This window comes from Meriones unguiculatus, chromosome 17 (assembly GCF_030254825.1).
Source record: "Meriones unguiculatus strain TT.TT164.6M chromosome 17, Bangor_MerUng_6.1, whole genome shotgun sequence".
In the NCBI taxonomy this organism is placed as follows: Eukaryota; Metazoa; Chordata; class Mammalia; order Rodentia; family Muridae; genus Meriones; species Meriones unguiculatus.
In genome coordinates, this window is record NC_083364.1 from 61,024,984 (window position 1) to 61,037,214 (window position 12,231).

Here is a 12,231-nt window from a genome sequence, read left to right on the forward strand (position 1 = left end):
GTCATATGGCCCTGGGTTTTGTTGCCTGTGCTCTTACACTGACCTCTAGCCATCTGGTTGTCTCTGGTGTTAGTAGGCCTGGTGGTCCTTCAGCTGGCTGTGTCCCAGGTGGGTTAGGCAAATCAGAAGTCAGCAGCAGAGAGTGCTCTAAACTGACTGTTGCTCGGGCCCCCACAGGCCTCCTTAGGACAGTGAACAATGTGGGTCTGAGCCTGCAATACTGCTCACCTCTGCTGGCTATGTCCCAGGTGTGTCGGGCAGATCGTGGGTCAGCAGCCATATATCCTTTCTTAGCAAAATCAGTGACGTCCTTTCTAAAATTTTAACTTGAAAAGTCAAAAGCTTATTTTTCCTGGTTATAAAAATTTTGTGCAAACATTCCCATATCTAAGGCTCAGTGAACATTGCAGGAATAGGGGCAAATAGATTGTAAGAGCCAAAAGAGTAGAAAGTTTGCTGTGAGGTTGTGTCTCTTAGTAATATAAAAAAAACAACACATATAAAATGTCACCAACATCAGCAGCCCAATGTGAGTTGAGTAAGAATGACATTAAGAATGTTGTCTTACAATTTTGCCATGAAACTATGGGTATATTGTGATCATTTATTATTGTGGGGCTTTCACAGACCCTAGGTGAGGTTTGTTAATAAAGACACAGAGACATCTAGTTTAAAACAATTGGTCTTCTGCTGGAGCAGTCTCTCAGCTAGCTACTAACTTAACCCAACTTCTCTGACACTCTGTCCACAAAGTTCTCACTGCCTACTTCCTTGTGCTGTTCTCTTCTTCTGCCATCCTCTGTGTCTGACCAGAAGTTCCACCCCTACTTCCTGCCTCAGCTGCAGTAACACCTGTCTCTTGGGTAAAAAGCTACATACATTCCAGACTGAACCAATCAGCAGCAGGACAATGCCTGATCCATCTCTTTTGGTGCCCTTTGACATTGAGGGATGCATGACCTTCACAGCAGCTTGCTTTTTAATAGAATAAATGTCAGGAAATCATGTCTTGGGCAGTTGAGAAAGGACAAGCAAGCATTCATACATAGCAGAGTTGTAATGGGCTATTGAGAGGACAGCACCAAACATTCTGCCAGCACTTATCTCTGCCCGTACAGCAACCAACACTTGAAAACACACATTCATACAAAATGAGGAAAGGCCATCCCAACAATTTATCTACATATCCAGCAGCAACACATGTTGCTTTTTTATGCAAGTAAAATATAACAAACATATTTTGTTTATATGTATTTACCTGACAAAGTACCTATATCTACATAAACATAACACAGAATATTTATGCAGAGTTGTAAGTTTTCATTGAAAACCAGAAAATGATGGTTTTCATAATTTTCATTATTTTTCATATGCTCAACCCATTTACTTTGTAAATCCCATTGGTGGCCATGTCGGATACTTTAATACATTGAGCATGGTGAAAGATACTTCAGTGGACATGACAGTGCAGACAACGCCTTAGTGTATTTATACCATATTGGTTTTTGGAGCCTGTTCCATCCTGTTTGGGACATATAGGCATGGAGATTTTGCTTCTAAGAGGTTGACCAAATAAGTATTCTTTTTTTTTTCTTTACACTTTATTGACTTTGAATCCCCACTCTAGTTCCCTCCCTCCTCCTGTCCCAATCCCTCCCTTCCTCTCCATTCTCCATGCATGCCCCTCCCCAAGTCCACTGGTAGGGGAGGGTTTCTTTTTCTTCCTTCTGATCCTAGTCTGTTAGGTCTCATCAGGAGTGGCTGCATTGTCTTCCTCTGTGGCCTGGTAAGGCTGCTCCCCCCTGGGAGGGGGGGTGGTGATCAAAGAGCAGGTCAATCAATTCATGTCAGAAGCAGTGTTCTTTTTTTTTTTTTTTTTTTTTTTTTTTTTTTTTTTTTTTTTTAGAAGCAGTGTTCTTAATCTTAATTTTCTTGCTGTGAAAGTAAAATTCTAATGTGTAACTGCAAGGTTTCCAGAATCAAAAAGAAGAAAAGGAAAGCTCTTGTCATTGGTGGGAGATGATAAAGACACATGTAATGGTGACTTGAATTGTTATGGTAGCTGTTTTACTTATTCACAAATAAAGCTTTGCGTCTCTTTTGCAAGAGAATAAAGTTTGGAGAGACCTAAAATGAGAACCATGTGGTTCACTGTAAGTTTAATTTAATTCTGTAGATGAAACAACTTTTATGCCTAGTTCATTAAATCTTTAAGTTGACAGAGAGAACAGAAAGTGAAGTAGAGGGCGTAAATGAAGGAAAAATACCAGCAGGATAGTACATTTTAAAGAGATCATTTTGATTTTTTTGTATTTTTTTATTTTTATTTTTATTAGTTACACTTTATTCACTTTGTATCCCACCTGTAGCTCCCTCCCTCTTCCCCCACTTCTCCACCCATGCCATTCCCCCAGTCCACTACTAGGGGAGGTCCTCCTCCCCTTCCATCTGATCTTAGCCTATCAGATCTCATCAGGAATGGCTGCATTGTCTTCCTCTGTGGCCTGGTAAGGCTGCACCTCCCTGAGGGGGAAGTGATCAAAGAGTAGGCTAATCAGTTTAACTCAGAGACAGTCCTGGTTCCCACTACTAGGGAACTCACTTAGACATTGTAACCCAATGGTTACATCTGTGAAGGGGTTCTAGGTTATATCTGTGAATGGTCCATGGTTGGAGTATGAGTCTCAGAAAACACCCCTGTGTCCAGATTTTTTTGGTACTGTTGATCTCCTTTTGGAGCTCTTGTCCCCTCCAGGTCTGTCTATCTCTCCCTTCTATCATAAGATTCCCTGCACACTGCCCAAAGTTTGGCTTTGAGTCTCAGCATCCGCTCTGATACCCAGCAAGGTAGAGTCTTTCAGAGGCCCTCTGTGGTAGGCTCCTGTCCTGTTCCCTATTTTATCCCTCTTCTGATGTCCATCCTCTTTGCCTTTCTGAATGAGGATTGAGCATCTTATCCAGAGTCCTCCTTCTTGCTTAGCTTCTTTAGGTGTACAGATTTTAGTACTTTTATCTATATTATATGTCTGATATCCATTTATGAGTAAGTATATACCCTGTGTGTCTTTCTGCTTCTTGGATACATCACTTAGGATGATCTTTTCTAGGTCCCACTGATTTGCCTGCAGATTTCATGATTTCCTTGCTTTTAAGTGCTAAGGAGTATTCCATTGTGTAAATATACCACAATTTCTGTATCCATTCCTCAACTGAGGAACATCTGGGTTGTTTCCAGATTCTGGCTATTGCAAATAAAACTGCTATGAACATGATTGAGCAATGTCCTTGGTGAATACTTGAGCATCTTTTGGATTTATGTCTAGGAGTGGTATAGCTGGATCTTTATTATTATTATTATTATTAATTATACTTTATTCATTTTGTATCCCCCCATAAGCTCCTCCCTCCTCCCCTCTCGACCCCACCCTTCCACCCCTTTCTGCATGCATGCCCCTCCCCAAGTCCACTGATAGGGAAGGTCTTCCTCTCCTTCTTTCTGATCTTAGACTATCAGTTCTCATCGGAAGTGGCTGCATTGTCATCTTTTGTGGCCTGGTAAGGCTGCTCCCCCCTCAGGCTGGATCTTGAGGAAGCACTATTCCTAATTGCCTGAGAAAGCACCAGATTGATTTCCAAAGAGGTTGTACAAGATTACATTCCCACCAACAATGGAGAAACCTCTCCAGCATATGTTATCACTTGAGATTTTGTTGATAGCCATTCTGATGGGTGTAAGGTAAAATCTCAGATTCATTTTGAGTTGCATTTCCCTGACAACTACGATGCTGAGCATTTCTTTAAGTATTTCTCTGCCATTTGATATTCCATTGTTGAGAATTCTCTGCTTAGCTCTGTACCCTGTTTTTCAATTGGGTTACTTGATTTTTTTGCTGTTTAACTTTTTGAATTCTTTATATATTCTAGATATTAGCCCTCTGTCAGATACAGGGTTGCTGAAGATCTTTTCCCAATCTGTAGGCATTCGTTTTGTTCTGACCACAGTGTCCTTTGCTTTACAGAAGCTTTTCAGTTTCATGAGGTCCCATTTACTGACTGTTGCTCCTAGAGCCTGTGCTGTTGGTGTTCTGTTCAGGAAGTTGTCTCCGGTGCCAATGAGTTCAAGGCTCTTCCTCACTTTTTCTTCTAACAGGTTCAGTGTGTCTGGTTTTATGTTGAGGTCTTTAATCCACTTGCACATTAGTTTTGTGCAGGATGATAAATAAGGATATATTTACATTTTTCTACATGTATACATCCAGTTAAACCAGCACCAATTGTTGAAGATGCTGTCTTTTTTCCCATTGAATGGTTCTGGCATCTTTGTCAAAAATCAGGTGTACATAATTATGTGGTTTTATTTCTGGGTCTTCTATTCGATCCCATTGATCCAACAGTTGGTTTCTATGCCAGTACCATGCAGTTTTTACTACTGTTGGTCTACAGTACAGCTTGAGATCAGGGATAACGATACCTCCAGAAGATCTTCTATTACAGAGGATTGTTTTAGCGATTCTGGGTTTCTTGTTATTCCATATGAAATTGAGAATTTTTCTTTCAAGTTCTGTAAAGAATTTTGTTGGTAATTTGATGGAAATTGCATTGAATCTGTAGATGGCTTTTATTAATTCTGCCAAGCCATGAGCATGGAAGATCTTTCCATCTTCTGATATCTTCTTCTATTTCTTTATTCAGAGACTGGAAATTTTTTTCATGCAAGTGTTTGACTTGCTTGGTTAGAGTCACACCAAAGTACTTTATGGCTTTTGTGGCTATTGTAAAGGGTGTTGTTTCCCTAATTTCTTTCTCAGCCCTTTTGTCTTTTGTATACAGGAGTGCTACTGATTTTTTAGAGTTAATTTTGTATCCAGCCACTTTGCTGAAGGTGTTTATCAGCTGAAGGAGTTCCCTGGTAGAATTTTTGGAGTCACTCATGTATATTATCATATCATCTGCAAATAGTGATAATTTGACTTCTTCCTTTCTAATTTGTATCCCCTTGATCTCTTTTAATTGTTTTATTGCTCTAGCAAGGATTTCAATAACTATGTTAAAGAGATATGGAGAGAGTGGGCAGCCTTGCCTTGTCCCTGATTTTAGTGGGATTGATTGAAGTTTCTCTCCATTTAGTTTGATGTTGGCTATAGGCTTGCTGTATATTGCCTTTACTATGTTTAGATATGTGCCTCGTGTCCCTGATCTCTCCAAGACTTTAAAAATGAATGAGTGTTTGATTTTATCAAATGCTTTTTCAGCATCTAAGGAGATTATCATGTGTTTTTTTTTCTTTCAGTTTGTTTATATGATGGATCACATTGATGGATTTCCGTATATTGAATCACCCCTGCATACCTGGGATGAAGCCTACTTGGTCATAGTGGATGATATCTTTGATGTGTTCTTGTATTCAGTTTGCGAGTTTTTTTTGAGTATTTTTGCATCAATGATCATAAGGGGGATTGGCCTGAAATTCTCTTTCTTTGTTGGGTCTTTGTGAGATTTAGGTACCAAGATTTAGGTGACTGTGGCTTCATAGAATGAGTTTGGTAGTGTTCCTTCTGTTTCTATTTTGTGGAATAGTTTGAAAAGTATTGGTCTCAGCTCTTCCTTGAAGGTCTGGTAGAATTCTGCACTGAAATTGTCTGGCCCTGAACTTATTTTGGATGGGAGACTTTTTATGACTGCTTCTATTTCCTTAGGGGATATTGGACTATTTAATCAATTTACCAGGTCTTGATTCAGTTTTGGAAAGTGTAATTGATCAAGAAAATTCTCCATTTTATTTAGATTTTAAAATTTTGTGGCATATAGGCTTTTTTAGTGAGACCTAATGATTGTTCGGATTTCCTCAGTGTCTGTTGTTATGTCCCTCTTTTCATTTCTGATTTTGTTGATTTGGATAATATCTCTCTGCTTTTTAGTTAGTTTGGCTAAGGGTTTGACTATCTTGTTGATTTTCTCAAAGAACCAGCTCTTGGTTTCATTGATTCCTTGAATTGTTTTGTTTGTTTCTAATTTATTGATTTTAGCTTTGAGTTTTATTGTTTCCAATTTTGAGACCTGGATTCTCACTGCTCAGGAGCTCAGGATCATGCCCTTCCCAGAAATTCTCACAGACCACAACTCGATGCAAAAGCAAGAGGTTTATTGTTATTGCGATAGGATTGCCCCTCCTAAGACAGGAGACGACTATGAACATGCAAAGCACAGGGTTTTTATACCTGAAAATCAGAACACTTTGTTCTATAGTTTACAGCTGGTTGTAGATAGTTTTTTTTTCAGAACAGTTCACCCTGCCCTTCAAGAGCTATCTGCACCTGGCTTCAATTCAAATAATCACAGTTGTTTTTCTCGTTCCCGGGTGGTCCTTCATAATCATCTACTCCTCTTTGGTGTGTCTGCTTCTTTTTTCTAGGGCTTTTAGGTGAGCCATTAAATTGCTTGAATGAGATGTTTCAAGTTTCATCTTGAAGGCACTTAATGCTATGAACTTTCCTCTTAGCACTGCTTTCATTGTGTCACATAAGTTCGGGTATGTTGTGCCTTCATTTTCATTGAATTCTAGGAAGACTTTAATTTCTTTCTTTATTTCTTCCTTGACCCAGTTGACATTGAGTAGTGAGTTGTTCAGTGTCCATGTGTGTGTAATGGTGTGGGAATCAACCGGGTCCATTCTCAGGTCATCCAGCTAAAACCCGGAAGAGTTCCTGGGTCCCTGTAATCACTCAGTTGCCAGCCCAGAGCCACATGCCAGAGTGTCCTGATCACCTTCTCAGGCTGAACTATGGGCACCAAAACACCAGAGGCTGCAATTTCCAGTTGCAAGAAAACCCCTCAGTGAAGGAAACAAATGGAACCGACCTCAGGTCACCCAGGCATTCCTTGGAAAATGTCTTGGTGCCCAGCAGGCCCACAGCTGCCAGCCCAGAGATCTGCTGCACACCAGATTCACCATCCCAGACAGAACTTTAGGCCCCAGGGCACCAGAGACTGGGATTCCCTGTCAGGAGAAAGTCCCACAGTGAGGAAAACAGCAGGTCCTTGCTTAGAGCACTCAGCCGACCCCCCCACTCATACACACACATGGAAAAATTCTCAGGAAAAGCTCCTGGGTTCCTGCAGATGCCCAGTCGCTAGCTTGGAGCTGCCACTCTACACCTACGTCCACTATGAGCCACCTCGGAGAGAACTGTAGACCCCAAAACACCACCGATTGGGTCTGCCTGTTGGGAGGAAACCCCACAATGAGGGGAAACTTCTGGTCCAACCTCAGGAAACCCAGCTCTAGAAAAGTTTCTAGGCCCCCACAGGCACCAGGCACTAGCCTTCCGCTGTGCTAACCTGCCACTTATTACTGCTTGGGAACTGGGGCACAGAGCTCAACCCTCAGAACTACAGAATCCTGGGATCCCTGAGATCAGCCCCCAGATACTGCTCCAAGGAGCAACAAGTTATTCCTAACTAAACTGACCAAACTGCGGGGCTCCCAGGCTCTTCAAGAGGGCTATTCCTAGAAAACAGTGTAAGAACAATAGCAGCAGCTCACTAAATTCAGAGCAAGAAACCCAGCAGCAGGGCAGCTGTCTCCAGGACTTCTCCTGGCAAGAGGAGAGCCCCCCCTGACTAACATAGACCACAGTTACCACTCAGGTGTCTATGCCTGAAATGAGCTGTGGCAATTTCTGAGAAACCCAGTGACCAAACCAAAAAGCTGAGGAGTCCTCCTTTGGAAAAATCATCTTCCTGCCAAGGGGATTCTCCCCACCGCAGGATTCCAAGAAGCACCAGAAACCAACAACTAACACCTAAGATAGCCCAATGAGTAAAGGCCAGAGTAAAAGTTCAACCAACAAAAGGCAGAGTAATATGGCATCTCCAGAACCCGGTTATCCAGGGGCAAGCAGCCCTGAACACCCCAGCGTAAATGAAAGTCAAGAAGATGACCTTGCATCTATGCTGATGAAGAGATTAATAGAAAACAAATAAAATGTGTGAAGAATTAGAGGAAGATAAAGTCAAACAGATTATGGCCATCCATAAAAAAAAAATAGAGGAAGATAAACAGATTAAGGCCATCCATCAAGAAATACAGGAAGATGGCAGCAAACAGTTTGTGGCCTTTAGAGAAGAAATAATTAAATCACTGAAAGAAATTAAAGAAACAGTGGAATGTTCAAAGAAACATTGAACATCATTGAAGGTAAAGGAATTGAAGAAAAACAAGAAAATATAGTCAGACAGGTGAAGGAAATCAACAAAACGACTCAAGATCTGAAGACAGAATTGGAAAACTTAAAGAGGAAATCATGGAGAGGAAGAATTTAGGGATGAAAACAGGAACTGCAGAGGTAAGCATAACCAACAGACTACAAGAGACGGAAGAAAGAATCTCAGGTGTGGAAGATACAATGTATCCATCAAAGAAAATAATAAATCTAAAAATTTCCTCAGACAAATCATCCAAGAAATCCAAGACAACATGAAAAAACAAAACCTAAGAATAATAGGAACAGAGGAAAAAGAAGCTGGGAGGTCAGTGTGGCCAAGCTTAATGCAGCAGGGCACAGTGCAGACCAATCCACCAGGGAAGCAGCACAAAAAAAAGGGGGGGGTTAGACCTGCTTTTATTGACCCCTAGCAGGGCTGCACCCCCTAAATGTTCCCTAACCATTCCAAGCAGTGCCACCAATTAGGAACTAAGTGCCCAGTGTCAGAGCCTATGGGGCTGCATCACATTTACGACAATAGTTGTGTTCCTTTTCCCTTCAAATGTTTGGGTAAATCTCATAATCTGTTTTGAAAATATTCTACATTTTTGGTTGTTGCAGCTGATGCTGTTCAATGTGCTTTCATCTTTCTCATATTGTTCCAAAACTCAGAGAAATTATAAACATTAGTGGCAAGAATATTCTTTAATGATGTTGCTGATTTTATTTAGCCATGGCATAAAGTACAGTGGATCTGATCATCTTATTCCTAGTGATATTCATTGGAGACCTTGGCTAGTAAATGCCAGAGACAAAGAAATAACTGAAAACAAAGGCTATGTGTAGGCAAAAGAAAAAAAAGAGTTGTTTTTTAAGAATTTAAAATTTCTTTACATGACCCGTGAAAAAAAATGCTTATTTGATTTTAATACTTTTAAGTTTAAAAACGTTTATAGAATATAAATGTATACCACATTCAGGTTACCCTTAATTCTCATGAAGTATCTCTTTTAATTGTTTTGGTGGTGTTCCTTGTCACATGTTCCATAAGTATAATTTATCTATGTACTGGTAATATAACTACATATTATTTAAATGAAATTTACTAAGGAAATGTTTAGAAGAAAAAACATTTTAAACAAATTATTTACAAAACCTATGATTGATTTTCAAAGGAATACATTTTTGATGAAAATTTTAATACAGATTTTAAGCTAAGAGTATGTTAATTTAATCAGAAAAATAATTAAATGAAGTAACTTTCATAGTGAATAAAAATTTAAAAATAAAAATAACTAGAAATAGCTCTTTAAGTCTTTGTTAACTATTTAATATTAGTATTACTAAGATAACCATTCACTCTCTACATTTTTATTTTTTATTTCATAATAAGTAAAATATGTGTAATACACAGGATTAAATATTATTATGCATTGCAAAAGAGAGGAAAAATTAATAGAATGAGTTTCAAAATTTTCTGAAGATGATTGTCATGTTATGACTTTTTTCAGAGCACCCAAAACTTCCTTGTTTCTTAAGCTGTAAATAAAGGGGTTTAGCATAGGAATCACAACCGTGTAAAACAGAGAATACATTTTGTCATTTTGTTTACCTGATCCAGACCCAGGACTCACATATATGAAGAGGAGAGTGCCATAGAACAGAGACACAGAGAACAGGTGAGCACTGCAGGTGAAAAAAGCTTTTCTTCTGCCCTTCTCAGACTTCATGTTCAGGACAGCAAATAGGACACGGGCATAAGAGACTACAATAGTCACAGAGGTACTGATTTGTATAGAAGAGGCAAACATAAAAACAACCAATTCATTAAGAGATGGATCTGTGCAAGAAATTGTATAGAGTGGCAAGATTTCACAAAAAAAATGATCAATAAATTTAGACCTACAGAAAGATAATCTGAATAACAATCCTACATGAACTGTAGAATTTATAAAACCAATTAAACATGATAAACTCAACAACACAATACAGAGTCTTTTGGACATCACCACTAGATAGAGCAGAGGGTTGCAAATGGCTACATAGCGGTCGTAGGCCATCGCTACCAGGAGGAAAATTTCAACAGTTGCACTGAAACAAAAAAAAATAATATTGGGCAAAACACCCACCCAGGGATATCATGTCATTCTTATTTAAAAATTTTGTAAGCATTTTGGGGGTCACTGTGGTTGAAATACAGGCATCTGCAAAAGCTAAATTTCCCAGGAAGAAGTACATGGGAGTGTGAAGGTGGGGGTCCTTCCAGATGAGAAAGATTAAGCCAAGGTTGCCCACCATGGTAATGACATAGACGAGGAAGAACACCAGAAACAGGGGCACTTGCAGCTCTGGACGATCTGTTATCCCTCTGAGAACAAACTCAGTCAGCAGAGTCCTGTTTTCTTCCATAGCATCCCTCAGGCCGCTCACTGCACAGAGACATGAGATAAAGAAAATATGACCAAGACTCCATGAGGATGGATCATAGTCCACATTCACACATGTTAGATGCTCCTCAAAAACAGGAACTGAGTTTACTGTTTCTGCCTTCGAAGCTTTCCTGAAATAACAATCATTTTCTGAAGAGTTTTGATGTATACATTTTATAACGTGCAATTAGCTGAAAAGTAAATGAGGGGGCCATAAGACATTGATTCACCTAGCCTTATGCATATAGATAAGCATAAATTATATATAATTTAATATATATTTAGACTATGTTTAATCTAAATGTATTTATAATGTATAACTTCTATTCAAAATTTAGAATGATAAAATGCTAAATCCACTTTATGCTAAAATATTTTTAAAAGTTGAAAAGTCTTATTGTTTAAACCATTGCTTTATGTTAAACCATTGCCTTTTCATCTCATTTATAATGGATTTTGATCATGCTTAATTAACTCTTTAGGTTTTTTTCCCCCTCCTCTAATATTTCTCTTCCCCCTCCCAAATGGCATTACTCTATTTTCATTTCATATATATCTTTCAAATATTATTATAGGTAAAGAAATGGAATTTATTTGGGGTATCAATTATATTTGTATACCTCTCATTCTAAGACACAAGTAGATTAGGTAATAATGTAGTAATTGAAATATTTCTGCTCTTTCTATTCTTTTCAAATATTTTACCTGATTATGTAACAACAAACACAAATTTTGAATAAAAATTTCAAGTTTTTTTTTCTGCTAAATACATGTAAAGCAGAGTAACTCATTTCCTTATGAGATTAAAGACACTTAAATTTTGTTTGTCCTAAGAACCTGTTGCTAATGTTAATCCAGCATGACACAATCACTTCTATTTTAAGGTAAAACACATACACAGACAAGTGTTCACAATTTCTTTACATATTAATGAGAGATCTAAGAAATGTAATTTCAACATGTGTGTGGAGAATTTCCCATTAAATTAAGAATAATTTAATATTTCCGTTGCCCATGGCTTTAAAGAGATTTTTCATGGTGTTTCCTGAGCTTTTGATTTGCTTGAGGGAGGTTATAAAATTAAAGGTGCTGTTTAATATTACAGAGCACATCACCATAGAGCGAATGACCAAAGATTCCAATATCTTCATTCTTTATGTGATAAAAAAAACTGTGTATACTTAAAGAATCAATTAAGTAAAACACTCAACTAGCTAATTTATAATGCCCACAGCCATAACATGCAAGGCAGAGAATTTCACCAAGTCATGTGTAGCCATGAGTATAATCAGCTGGTCAGTGGTGCCAGATCCTGTCCAAAAAACCAGGGAAAGCCTTCAAGTCAGGACCACCTTACAGTATTTCTGCAATGATAAGTATGCATAATTCTGGCTTGAGATGGTTTGTGTATTTGCGTCTCTGTGTTATTAATTTAACATTGTGGCTGACCACTTAGAAATAATCAGATCTTTGTCTAATCATCCAATGAATAGGGACAGTGACATAGTCTTAGGACCAGATCACCTCAGTGAGATTTCTCCCAACATGTACTCACAACAGCTCCATTCTCAAATCTGTGATTTGAAAAAAAAAAAATA

General features: G+C 38.6%; 1 pseudogene; it reads right to left on the minus strand.

Moving 5' to 3' along the window:
* Nucleotides 1–9,694: 9,694 nt before the first annotated feature.
* LOC110544502 (olfactory receptor 5AC1-like) lies at nt 9,695–10,613 on the minus strand (annotated as a pseudogene).
* Between the last annotated feature and the right edge of the window lie 1,618 nt (nt 10,614–12,231).